Source organism: Dendrobates tinctorius, unplaced genomic scaffold (genome assembly GCF_039654945.1).
Source record: "Dendrobates tinctorius isolate UK_male_01 unplaced genomic scaffold, ASM3965494v1 ptg000074l, whole genome shotgun sequence".
Taxonomy (NCBI): domain Eukaryota; kingdom Metazoa; phylum Chordata; class Amphibia; order Anura; family Dendrobatidae; genus Dendrobates; species Dendrobates tinctorius.
Window position 1 is genome coordinate 2,985,001 of NW_027361742.1, and position 14,138 is coordinate 2,999,138.

A 14,138-nucleotide genomic window follows, 5' to 3' on the forward strand; every position below is an offset into this window, starting at 1 on the left:
CCCTAACCCTAACCCTGACCCTAACCCTAACCCTAACCCTGACCCTAACCCTTAACCAAACCATACTTAACCCTAACCCTGACCCTAACCCTAACCCTGACCCTAACCCTTAACCAAACCATACTTAACCCTAACCCAAACCCTAACTAACCTTAACCCTAACCCTAACCCTAACCCTGACCCTAACCCTTAACCAAACCATACTTAACCCTAACCCTGACCCTAACCCTTAACCAAACCATACTTAACCCTAACCCTGACCCTAACCCTAACCCTGACCCTAACCCTTAACCAAACCATACTTAACCCTAACCCTGACCCTAACCCTTAACCAAACCATACTTAACCCTAACCCTGACCATAACCCCAACCCTAACCCTAACCCTAAACCCCCTTAACTAACCCTAACTCTAACCCAAACCCCTAAATTCCATGGTTAACAAAAAAAACGCATGTGCAAAAAAACGCATACATGAGCATGCCAGTGCGCACGTATGCGCATCCATAGGCTATAATGGCAATTTTTAGCGCAAAACGTGCGCATATGTGCGCATGCGCTTTTTTTGCAGGGCCAAAAAATGCAACATGCTGCGTCTGGAAAATACAAACGCACACCCCAAAAAAACGCAGCGCATGAAAATCGCATACGTGCGCTTACCAGCGTGCAGGTATGCGCACCCATGTTAAATATAGGGGAAAAAACGCATGCGCAGGTATGCGTTTTTTTCCAGCGCAAAAAAACGCAAATGTGAAACCAGCCTAAGAGTGTGGAATATCTGTGACACGCCTCATTCACCCGTGTGCTACAAATTTGGGCATTGTAGGCTGGTATTCCTGTGTTTTCCTGGCTGTTTCTCAAGTTATAACTAGCACTATGTTGCTTTTTGCGTTTCAGTCTTTAGGTGAAGTGAACACTGTCCTACGGATCTGTTCACTTTTGTGCATGGCTCATGTGTGTTTTTAATCTATTAGTCTCTTGCTTCTACAAGTTTTGGGAGATCCCCGCCCCTCTTGTGAGCCATCCACATAAAAAGCCATCTTGCACAGCGCATCCACATCAGGCATTGTCTGATGTAATGTATAATGATTTGACCTGTCTCTTTAAGAAAGGAAATCTTGTGACTGGAAGGTTGTAGACAGGAAGTGGGTTGGTGGAGTTTCAGTTTAGCCTGATGAGCGAAATGTGATGCTGTGTGCTGGAGGAAAAACGAGAAGAGTAAAGTACAGTTAAAGCGTTCTCTCTTGAATTCCTTATACCATGTGGACATTACACCTTTCTGAACCCTGCTCATACAGGTACTGTTCACATGATCAGGTTTTAAATACATTAGATAGGACTGCTCTAAGATGGGTATACCTTGGCGTTGGTGGAGCGGCTTAGTATACAATTTTTGCAAACAACATATCAACTAAATACCCTGTTTTTGTTATCATCTTTTTATTAGCACTTGCTATTTACTATTACATATTTTTTACAACAGAGTATTTTTACATGTTTGTTATACTGTGTTTTCTTTGTGTCTCAGTCTTTGGGTGGTATGAACACTGTCCTACCGACCTGTTCACTTTTGTGCATGGTTCATGTGTGTTTTTAACCCCTTCCTGCCATCCGACGTACTATCCCGTCCACGGTACCCGGGCCCGTATGACCGGGGACGGGATAGTACGTCGGCGCGATCAGCGGCGCCCACGTGGTGAGCGCCGCTGATCGCGGCCGGGTGTCAGCTGATTATCACAGCTGACACCCGGCACTATGTGTCAGGGGCGGTCACGGACCGCCCCCGACACGTTAACCCCTTGCACACCGCGATCAAACATGATCGCGGTGTACCAGGAGTTAAAGGGAAGCATCGGCAGGGAGGGGGCTCCTCCGTGCTTCCCTGAGCCCCCCACGGCAGTGCAATGTGCAGCGCTGCTGCGGGGGGCTTCTATCCTCCAGGCCCCCGAATCCAAGATGGCGATGGGGGCCTTCGGGGACCTGAGGAAGCTGGCTTCCTCAGTGCCTGCAAAGCGCAGGCAAGAGGAAGTCTGCTTCAATGCCTGTGACAGATTGCTGATCTGTCACAGTGATCTGTGATGTGACAGATCAGCGATCTGTCACAGGACAGTGATGTCCCACCTGGGACTATGTAATAAAGTAAAAAAAAGTAAAAAAAAATGTAAAAATAAATAAAAAAAAATCGCCAAATAAATTAGTAAAAAAAAAAAAAAAAAAATATTCCCCAATAAATTCATTTTTTGAAAATAATAAAAAAAAAAAACAATAAAAGTACACATATTAGGTATCGCCGCGTCCGTAATGACCCGCCCTATAAAACTGTCCCATTAGTTAACCCTTTTAGCGAACCCCTTAAAAAATAAAAATAAAAAACGAAGCAAAAAATAATGATTTATTATCATACCACCAAACAAAAAGTGTAATAACGCGCAATCAAAAAGACGCATATAAATATCCATGGTACCGCTGAAAACGTTATCTTGTCCCGCAAAAAATGAGCCGCCACACAGCATCATCAGCGAAAAAATAAAAAAGTTATAGCTCACAGAATAAAGCAATGCAAAAATAATTATTTTTTATATAAAATAGTTTTCATTGCATAAAACCGACAAAAACATAAAAAAACGACCTAAATGAGGTATCGCTGTAACCGTACTGACCCGAAGAATAAAACCGCTTTATCAATTTTACCGCACGCGGAACGGTGTAAACGCACCCCCCCAAAAGAAATTCATGAAACGCTGGTTTTTGTTCATTCTGCGTCCCAAAAATAGGAATAAAAAGCGATCAAAAAATGTCACGTGCCCGAAAATGGTACCAATAAAAACATCAACTCGTCCCGCAAAGAATAAGACCTCACATGACTCGGTGGGTCAAAATACGGAAAAATTATAGCTCTCAAAATGTGGTGATGCAAAAACTATTTTACAATAAAAAGCGTCTTTTAGCGTGACAGCTGCCAAAAATAAAAACCGCCATAAATAGTAAATCAAACCCCCCGTTATCACCCCCTTAGTTAGGGAAAAATAATAAAACTAAAAAAAAAGTATTTATCTCCATTTTCCCGTTAGGGTAAGGACGTGTGCACACGCTGCGGATTAGGTGCGGATTCATCCGCGCGGATTTTGTAAAATCCGCAGGTGAAACCGCAGGTCAAAAGACCTGCGGTTTTACCTGCAGATTGCTCTGCGGTTTTGTCCTGCGGTTTTTCATCTCCTCAATAGAGGAGATGGCAAACCGCAGGAGAATCCGCAGAAAGAATTGACATGTCAATTCTTTCTGCGGATTGAAAACCGCAGATAATCCGCGCGGAAAATTCCGCACCGTCTGCACTGCGGTTTTTGATTCCCATAGGGAATCATGGTACTGGGGTCCGCAGCAGCCAAAACCGCTGCGGAACCACAGCAAAATCCGCAGCGTGTGCACACAGCCTTAGGGTTAGGGCTAAGGTTAGGGCTAGGGTTAGGGCTAGGGTTAGGGTTAGGGCTAGGGCTAGGGTTAGGGCTAGGGCTAGGGCTCAGATTAGGGTTAGGGGTGTGTTGGGGTTAGGATTGGAGTTATAATTGGGGGTTTCCACTGTTTGGGCACATCAGGGGCTCTCCAAATGCAACATGGCGTCTGATCTCAATTCCAGCCAATTCTGAGTTGAAAAAGTCAAATGGTGCTCCTTCCCTTCCAAGCTCTGCCATGCGCCCAAACAGTGTTTTACCCCCACATGTAGGGTACCAGCCTACTCAGGACAAATTGCAAAACAATTTTTGGGGTCCAATTTCTCCTGTTACCCTTAGGAAAATAAAAAATTGGGGGCAAAAATATCATTTTTGTGGAAAAAAATGATTTTTTTATTTTCACGTCCGAGTGTTATAAACTTCTGTGAAGCACTTGGGGGTTCAAAGTGCTCACCACACATCTAGATAAGTTCTGAGGGGGGTCTAGTGTCCAAAATGGGGTCACTTGTGGGGAGTTTCAATAGTTTAGGTACATCAGGGGCTCTCCAAACGCACATGACACCCGCAGACCATTCCATCAAAGTCTGCATTCCAGAACATCACTGCTTCCCTTCCGAGCCCCGACGTGTGTCCATACAGTAGTTTTCTCCCACATATGGGGTGTCAGCGTACTCAGGCCAAATTGGACAACAACTTTTGGGGTCCAATTTCTCCTGTTACCCTTGGGAAAATGAAAAAAATTGGGGACTAATTGATCATGTTTCTGGAAAAAATCCGATTTTTTTATTTTCATGCCCTGGCATTATAAACTTCTGTGAAGCCCTTGGGGGTTCAAAGTGCTCACCTCACATCTAGATAAGTTCCTTGGGGGGTCTAGTTTACAAAATGGTGTCATTTGTGGGGGGTTTCCACTGTTTAGGTACATTAGGGGCTCTCCAAAGGCAACATGACACCCGCAGACCATTCCATCAAAGTCTGCATTCCAAAACATCACTACTTCCCTTCCGTGCCCCGACGTGTGCCCATACAGTAGTTTTCTCCCACATATGGGGTATCAGCATACTCAGGACAAATTGGACAACAACTTTTGGGGTCCAATTTCTCCTGGTACCCTTGGGAAAATAAAAAAATGGTGACTAAAAGATCATGTTTGTGGAAAAAATACGAATTATTTATTTTCACGCCCGGGCATTATAAACTTCTGTGAAGCACTGAGGGGGTCAAAGTGCTCACCACACATCTAGATAAGTTCCTTAGGGGGTCTAGTTTCCAAAATGGTGTCATTTGTGGGGGGTTTCCACTGTTTTGGTACATCAGGAGTTTTCCAAACGCGACATGGTGTCCAATCTCAATTCCAGCCAAAAATGTCAAATGGCGCTGCTTCCCTTCCGAGCTCTGCCATGCGCCCAAATAGTGGTTTACCCCCACATGTGGGGTATCAGCGTACTCAGAACAAATTGCACAATAACTTTTACGGTCCTGTTACCCTTGGAAAAATAAGAATTGAGGGTGAAAAGATCATTTTTGTGGAAAAAATATGATTTTTTAATTGTATGGCTTTATGTTATAAACTTCTGTGAAGCCCATGGGGGTTCAAAGTTCTCACCACACATCTAGATAAGTTCCTTAGGGGGTCTAGTTTCCAAAATGGTGTCATTTGTGGGGGATTTCCACTGTTTTGGTACATCAGGGGTTTTCCAAACGCGACATGGTGTCCGATCTCAATTCCAGCCAAAAACGTCAAATGGCGCTGCTTCCCTTCCGAGCTCTGCCATGCGCCCAAATAGTGGTTTACCCCCACATGTGGGGTATCAGCGTACTCAGGACAAATTGCACAATAACTTTTAAGGTCTTGTTACCCTTGGAAAAATAAGAATTGAGGGTGAAAAGATCATTTTTGTGGAAAAAATATGATTTTTTAATCGTATGGCTGTATGTTATAAACTTCTGTGAAGCCCATGGGGGTTCAAAGTTCTCACCACACATCTAGATAAGTTCCTTAGGGGGTCTAGTTTCCAAAATGGTGTCATTTGTGGGGGGTTTCCACTGTTTTGGTACATCAGGGGTTTTCCAAACGCGACATGGTGTCCGATCTCAATTCCAGCCAAAAACGTCAAATGGCATTGCTTCCCTTCCGAGCTCTGCCATGCGCCCAAATAGTGGTTTACCCCCACATGTGGGGTATCAGCGTACTCAGGACAAATTGCACAATAACTTTTAGGGTCCTGTTACCCTTGGGAAAATAAAAATTGGGGTGAAAAGATCATTTTTGTGGAAAAAATATGATTTTTTAATTGTACCGCTGTACGTTATAAACTTCTGTAAAGCCCTTGTGGGTTCAAAGTTCTCACCACATATCTAGATAAGTTCCTTGGGGGGTCTAGTTTCCAAAATGGGGTCACTTGTAGGGGGTTTCCACTGTTTAGGTACATCAGGGACTCTCCAAACGTGACATGGTGTCCGATCTGAATTCCAGCCAATTTTGCATTGAAAAAGTCAAACGGCGCTCCTTCCATTCTGAGCTCTGCCATGCGCCGAAACAGTCGTTCCCCCCCACAAATCAGGTATCAGCGTACTCAGGACAAATTGCACAATAACTTTTGCAGTCCAATTTCTCCTGTTACCCTTGGTAAAATAAAAAAAATTGAACCTGAAGTATTTTATTTGTGAAAAAAAGTTAGATGTTCATTTCTTTTTAAATATTCAAAAAAATTCCTGTGACGCACCTAATGGGTTAATAAACTTCTTGAATGTGGTTTTGAGCACCTTAAGGGGTTCAGTTTTTAGAATGGTGTCACTTTTGGGTATTTTCTATCATATAGACCCCTCAAAGTGGCTTCAAATGTGATGTGGTCCTAAAAATAAAATGGTGTTGTAAAAATGAGAAATCACTGGTCAACTTTTAACCCTTATAACTTCCTAACAAAAAAAAATTTTGGTTCCAAAATTGTGCTGATGTAAAGTAAACATGTGGGAAATGTTACTTATCAAGTTTTTTGTGTGCCGTATCTCTGTGATTTAAGGGCATAAAAATTCAAAGTTGGAAAATTGCGAAATTTTCAAAATTTTTGCCAAATTTCCATTTTTTTCACAAATAAACGCAAGTTATTTGAATGAAATTTTACCACTAACATGAAGTACAATATGTCACGAGAAAACAATGTCAGAATCACCGGGATCAATGGAAGCGTTCCAGAGTTATGACCTCATAAAGGTACAGTGGTCAGAATTGTAAAAATTGGCCCGGTCATGAACGTGCAAACCACCCTTGGGGGTGAAGGGGTTAATCTATATACAGCACTATGTTGCTTTTTTTAAAAAACAGGCCACATATTTTACAGTGTGGTATATCTGACACGCCTCATACATCCGTGTGCTACAAATTTGGGCATTTTAGGCCAGTATTCCTGTGTTTTCCTAGATGTTACTCAAGTTATATACAGCCCTATGTTGCTTTTTTAAATAAAACAGGCCACATATTTAAGAGTGTGGTATATCTGTGACACGCCTCATACATGTGTGCTACAAGTTTGGGCATTTTAGGCCGATACTCCTGTGTTTTCCTGTTACTCACGTTATATACAGCACTATGTTGCTTTTTAAAATAAAACAGGCCACATATTTAAGAGTGTGGTATATCTTTGACACGCTTCATACATCCGTGTGTTAAAAATTTGGGCATTTTTGGCCTACATATTCTAGTGTTTTTGCTGTCTGTTACAACACTTAGTGGCACCAACTGGATAACTAAAAAAACATTTTTAACTACAGTCCAGATAGTTTAAAGTGTGGTTTTCCCACACACGTATCACATACAAGTTCGCTCTAAATTCAGCCATTTGTAGTTAACGTGAAAAATATTCTAGTCCATTTACAATGGTCAAGGCATGTGGCAAGGGATGGGAAGTGGACATGATGGTGATGGTGCATGCTGAGGCTGAGGCCATGGGCAAGCTGAAATTAAGCCACAGAAAACACCCACATCTTCTCACTGGACCTTAGTGTCCGAAGTCCAAGGGGACCACAGCAAGACAGCACTATTGAAGCCAGAGCAGTGTGAAAAGGTTGTTGGTTGGATAGCGGATAATCTTCCAGTTACATGGCCACCACCACCAGTCTTGCACACGGACAAGTCTGAGTAGCCGTGAATCTGGAGCGCATATTCCTCACCCTGATCCTTCTTCCTCCCACCATGCTGAGTGCCCTGAGACAACTGATCGCACACTCAGACACTCCGAAGAGCTGTTTACTTTTCCATTTATAGATTTGTGCCTCTCGCCCAGTCCACTTGAAGCGGGGCAAGATGAGATTCCATGTAGTGATGCCCAAATATTTGAGAAGCCACCGTCCAAAGAGGTGGACGATGATGAGACACATTTGCCAGAAAGTCAGGAGTAGGACCAAGGTGTGGAAGATAAGGTGGTGGATGATATAGTAACTGTCTCAACTTGGCAGGAGGACATGCAGAGCAAGAACAGCAGCACACAGGGGGAGGGAGGCATAGCTCCCCTTCAGGCAGGAAGAAGCCATGTGGTGTTTGCAGACAGAAGGCGGGCAACCTTTCCCTGTAACATCAGCATGATGGAAGTTTCTAGTCCAACTGTTAGGTCTTCCCGAGTCTGGTTACTTTTTAAAAAATAAAAAATACAGGCCACATGTTGAACAAGAGTCAACAAAAAGAGCAAAGTACATCCGCACCACTGCAGCCATCAGGTACCTGTTCAAACCAGGAGTACCGCACACATAAATTGATGCTGTTTGCATCAAATAAGGAAAGGACAGGTGCTCAATCCAGAAAATAAGTCTACAGTGTCCAAAAGCAGGAGAAAAGGGACCCATGGAAGCATGGCAGTGCGAAACGGTTGTTGTCCATTCCTTGTTCACATTGCTCCCCTGCTGAAGACTTTTATGCTACAATAAAGTTTGGATTTTAAGGATGGTGAGTGCCATCCTTTTTCCCCTGCTTTTTGACCACATATTGATCAGTCTGGTACCACTGTCAGATGCCTGATGTATTTGTGGACTACAAATTGTGGCAATTCAGGCCTACATTCCACTGTATTTGCTGTCTGTTACCCTAGTTCTCTACACTTTTTGGGGGTAAAAATACAGGCCACATATTGAACAGTGTGGTATCTCGGTAATACTTCTGTTTCAAGTTGTTATGGCTGCTTCATGACTGCCATAAATGCTCCAACTACTACCACCATCATCATCTTCTGCCTAGAGGCAGTCACTGCACAGATAGAAAGTCTGAGGAGCAGAGGGTGAACGCTTGAGCGCTGTTGTACTCTGTCTCTTGATTACAAAGGCAAAATCTTCTAGATTAAATCATGACTGTAAGAGCAAGAGCACCTGGAAGAGCACAGGGCCATGACTCGCAACTACTGAAGCCTGGTGTTTCTGGCCTGGATTCTGACAAGCCATCACCTACTATAATACTGAACTTGTTGGACGATGACATTAAAAATTGAGCCCCTGCATTTTCTATAACAGAAGCTAGAGATTTTGACATTTTGGCTGCATTTCAAGAGGTGTCAATTGGAGAGCATGGTGGTCGTAGATGTGACTTCTACACCACCACCTGAGCTGCCATCTCTCCACCACCAGAGGTGCCGCACCCCCAAACTTCTGTTCCCCATTATCCCACAGAATATAAGTTCGCAAGGACAAGGTCCTCTCCCCTCTGTACCAGTCTGTCATTTTAAATTTGTTCACTGTAAATGATATCTATTACTTTGTATGTAACCCCTTCTCATGCACAGCACCATGGAATTAATGGCACTATATAAATAATAATAATAATACTATATGGGTGTTTCCACTAGACTTCGCCCTCTGCCTGCACAGTCACTGCAGAGCCCGCAACGCTGATGAGCAGGGGGGCAGCGACTGATGTGAGTATACAGTTTTTTCTTTTTGGTAACGGAGGCAGCGGCAGCAGCAATATGATAAGGCCACTCACTGTGCAGCAAAACTGGGGCCACTCACTGTGCAGCATAACTGGGGCCACACACTTTGCAGCATAACTGGGGCCACACACTGTGCAAATAACTGGGGCCACTCACTATGCAAATAACTGGGGCCGCTCACTGTGCAGGACAACTGGGGCCGCTCACTGTGCAGGACAACTGGGGCCGCTCACTGTGCAGGACAACTGGGGCCGCTCACTGTGCAGGACAACTGGGGCCGCTCACTGTGCAGGACAACCTGGGCCGCTCACTGTGCAGGACAACTGGGGCCGCTCACTGTGCAGGACAACTGGGGCCGCTCACTGTGCAGGACAACTGGGGCCGCTCACTGTGCAGGACAACTGGGGCCGCTCACTGTGCAGGACAACTGGGGCCGCTCACTGTGCAGGACAACTGGGGCCGCTCACTGTGCAGGACAACTGGGGCCGCTCACTGTGCAGGACAACTGGGGCCGCTCACTGTGCAGGACAACTGGGACCGCTCACTGTGCAGGACAACTGGGACCGCTCACTGTGCAGGACAACTGGGGCCACTGACTGTGCAGATAACTGGGGCCACACACTGTGCAGCATTATCTGGGGCCACTCACTGTGCAGCAAAACTGGGGCCACTCACTGTGCAGCATTATCTGGGGCCATTCATTATGCACCCTCGGCTTATACGCAAGTTAATACGTTTTCCCAGTTTTGTGACAAAATTAGGGGGGGGTCGGCTTATACACGGGTCGGTTATACATGAGTATATACGGTAAGTGGTTTGACAAAAAACTGCTCACCTGGCAGTAGGTATTCAAAGCATGTATAGATAAGGGCTGCCGCAGATCCACAAGTCGGTCACCGACTGTATGAAACAGAACTCTGCAAAGGAATACGTGGATTTCATCTGCGCTGCCCAAATGATGAAATTCCAGAAGGTTATTAAAGTTTGACAGTGTTTTATTCTACGCGTTTCAAGGTTTTTTGCAACCTCTTTTTCAGGAAATACCACATGAAGCATACATAGGTGGTGCATTAAGTACACAGATTTAAAAAAAAAAAATGAGCTCCAAACACTCAACAGTCAGATGACACATGTCAAAGTTCATAGCTATCAGACAATATGCTATTATCTGCATAAAAATTCATAGTAAGAGTTAGAAGCTGTTCTTATATTGACATGTCTTTTTTAATTTCACAGGTTGCTAAACAAAAGGAAAAAAATAAGGAAAATTAAAAAACACATATATACTGAGCAAGAAAAGCAAATCTCGGACACAAACTCCAAAAGATATGCCTCAGCTTCCTCCAGATCCGCCGCGTGACAATTAGACCACTCGGCTACACTAACAAATCCCTGCATTTTGGCTGCATTTCAAAAGGTGTCAATTGGAGAGCATGGTGGTCGTAGATGTGACTTCTACACCACCACCTGAGCTGCCACCTCTCCACCACCAGAGGTGCCGCACCCCCAAACTTCTGTTCCCCATTATCCCACAGAATATAAGTTCGCAAGGACAAGGTCCTCTCCCCTCTGTACCAGTCTGTCATTTTAAATTTGTTCGCTGTAAATGATATCTATTACTTTGTATGTAACCCCTTCTCATGCACAGCACCATGGAATTAATGGCACTATATAAATAATAATAATAATAATACTATATGGGTGTTTCCACTAGACTTCGCCCTCTGCCTGCACAGTCACTGCAGAGCCCGCAATGCTGATGAGCAGGGGGGCAGCGACGGATGTGAGTATACAGTTTTTTCTTTTTGGTAACGGAGGCAGCGGCAGCAGCAATATCATAAGGCCACTCACTGTGCAGCAAAACTGGGGCCACTCACTGTGCAGCATAACTGGGGCCACACACTGTGCAGCATAACTGGGGCCACACACTGTGCAGCATAACTGGGGCCACACACTGTGCAGCATAACTGGGGCCACACACTGTGCAGCATAACTGGGGCCACACACTGTGCAGCATAACTGGGGCCACACACTGTGCAGCATAACTGGGGCCGCTCACTGTGCAGGATAACTGGGGCCGCTCACTGTGCAGGATAACTGGGGCCGCTCACTGTGCAGGATAACTGGGGCCGCTCACTGTGCAGGATAACTGGGGCCGCTCACTGTGCAGGATAACTGGGGCCGCTCACTGTGCAGGATAACTGGGGCCGCTCACTGTGCAGGATAACTGGGGCCGCTCACTGTGCAGGATAACTGGGGTCGCTCACTGTGCAGGATAACTGGGGCAGCTCACTGTGCAGGATAACTGGGGCTGCTCACTGTGCAGGATAACTGGGGCCGCTCACTGTGCAGGATAACTGGGGCCACTGACTGTGCAGACACCTGGGGCCACACACTGTGCAGCATTATCTGGGGCCACACACTGTGCAGCATTATCTGGGGCCACTCACTGTGCAGCAAAACTGGGGTCACTCACTATGTACCCTCGGCTTATACACAAGTCAATACGTTTTCCCAGTTTTGTGACAAAATTAGGGGGGTCGGCTTATACCCGGGTCTGCTTATACATGAGTATATACGGTAAGCGGTTTGACAAAAAACTGCTCACCTGGCAGCAGGTATTCAAAGCATGTATAGATAAGGGCTGCCGCAGATCCACAAGTCGGTCACCGACTGTATGAAACAGAACTCTGCAAAGGAATACGTGGATTTCGTCCGCGCTGCCAAAATGACGAAATTCCAGAAGGTTATTAAAGTTTGACAGTGGTTTATTCTACGCGTTTCAAGGTTTTTTGCAACCTCTTTTTCAGGAAATACCACATGAGCAATACATAGGTGGTGCATTAAGTACACAGATTTAAAAAAAATGAGCTCCAAACAGTCAACAGTCAGATGACACATGTCAAAGTTCATAGCTATCAGACAATATGCTATTATCTGCATAAAAATTCATAGTAAGAGTTAGAAGCTGTTCTTATATTGACATGTCTTTTTTAATTTCACAGGTTGCTAAACAAAAGGAAAAAATAAGGAGAATTAAAAAACACATATATACTGAGCAAGAAAAGCAAATCTCGGACACGAACTCCAAAAGATATGCCTCAGCTTCCTCCAGATCCGCCGCCTGACAATTTGACCTTTCGGTTATACTAACAAATCCCTGCAATTGTAGCCAATGTGGAAGAGACATATGTTGAAATAAACCATTAGTAAAAAATTAAATTGTATGGATCTAAATTTGAATCAATTAAAAATAAATGTTTTATTAATAAAAAATATATATTTTTTAAAATCTTTGGTCCGGCTTATTATTCCTATTTAATGATGAATTAGAATAAAGGAAAAAAAAAAAAAAAAGGAAATCGCTCATCTGCCAAAGCTCAGTGGCAGAGTGGGAAGGATGATGTGCTCCACACCTGCAATATTGCATGCACCCTCAGGATCGCACCGCAGGAGGAGCACACAGCACTTCTCCAAATAACACTGGGCTATTAGGAGCTCTCGCACAGTCAGATTATACAGTGGCCAGGACAAGTCACATAACAAAGTTTTAAAAATCACTCCTTCAGCAACGTTATTGGGTAGCCCTCCCAGGGCTGTGGGGTACTCGGTACCGGGCCGGTGTCAGGGGGATGTGTCACTGAAGCGGTGACCCGGTCCGTGGCCCTGGGCGCCCAAGTAATGGGGGAATGTAGTTAATGGAATAGTTCGTGACGCCACCTGTGGTGTTCGGCAAGTGAGATGTTAGGCCGACGCTGCATGCAGATCCACTGGGACTGAAGGTATGTCGCAGCAAAGATGTAAAAGCTCCCCACAGGTGAAGCTGTAGTCCCAGGGCAATGTAGATGGGGTTGGCACGGGGATGTAGCAGTGCCATAAGGGTAGGAAGCAGACAAGACACAGCGGGGTGCAATTTCTGTACCTTTACTTGATAACTGCAGTCCAGGGTCCTGATTACAGATGGTACCGGAGCAGGCTAGCCTGGAAGCAACTCAGGGATTCTCTCTCAGCAGACGGGCTGTGCAGTCTCCTTCCTAGCGCTTGTTTGAATGAAGTACTCCTAGCACTGAGTTACACTGAAGTTCCTCCTGTCAGATGTTCTCAAGAACCTTACTTGCACGGCAGACAGCTGTAGCCTATCTCGGGGGCTCCTTTCTCCTGAGTCCCAGCTCTCTATCCAAGCTGCTGTTGTGCCTCAAGTCTTAGATGGGAGTAGGGCATTTACAGCTTCCTAGTCCTCTGGTATCTGTTGTAGGAAAGGTTAGTATCCGTACAACCGTGGAGACCAGGCTCCAGTACATGCGCTCACTGTGAGGGAGCTCTCCTTTCCTAGCTCAACCTCCAGCTTCTCTCTCCACGTCTGCACACTTCACCCTCCGCAGACTAACTGACCACTCCTTCCTCTTGGCCCTCAGAGGGCACTCCTCCCCTTAATCCCGGTTCAGAGTTCCCCCTGCTGGCCTGGAGTGGAACTGTGTTGCATGTATGGATTGACTGCAAGAGAGACCCATCATTGCCTCCCAGCCTGGCATTACCCTCCCCTGGAGGAAGGCAAAGCCACTGTGGCGACCATACTCCTGGGGGCGCCACATTATTAACACCACCTGAGGATAGCAAATCATGTCAGACGATGATTTCTTTAGGACAAAGGAACGATTGGTTATATACAAATATTTCTGAGAGGAATATTAACAAACTTAAAAAATTAATAATAATTAAACCAGTATTAATTTTTATAATTATACTGGGGTCCAAAGACAGTTCGGAAAGAGGAGAGGA

At 45.0% G+C, this 14,138-nt stretch overlaps 1 protein-coding gene across 3 annotated transcripts in view; it reads right to left on the bottom strand.

Annotated features, from left to right (window-relative positions):
- Positions 1 to 14,138, bottom strand: part of LOC141096343 (complement factor H-related protein 1-like) — a 511,185-nt gene that overhangs the window by 277,662 nt on the left and 219,385 nt on the right. The gene's annotated exons all lie outside the window — the stretch shown is intronic.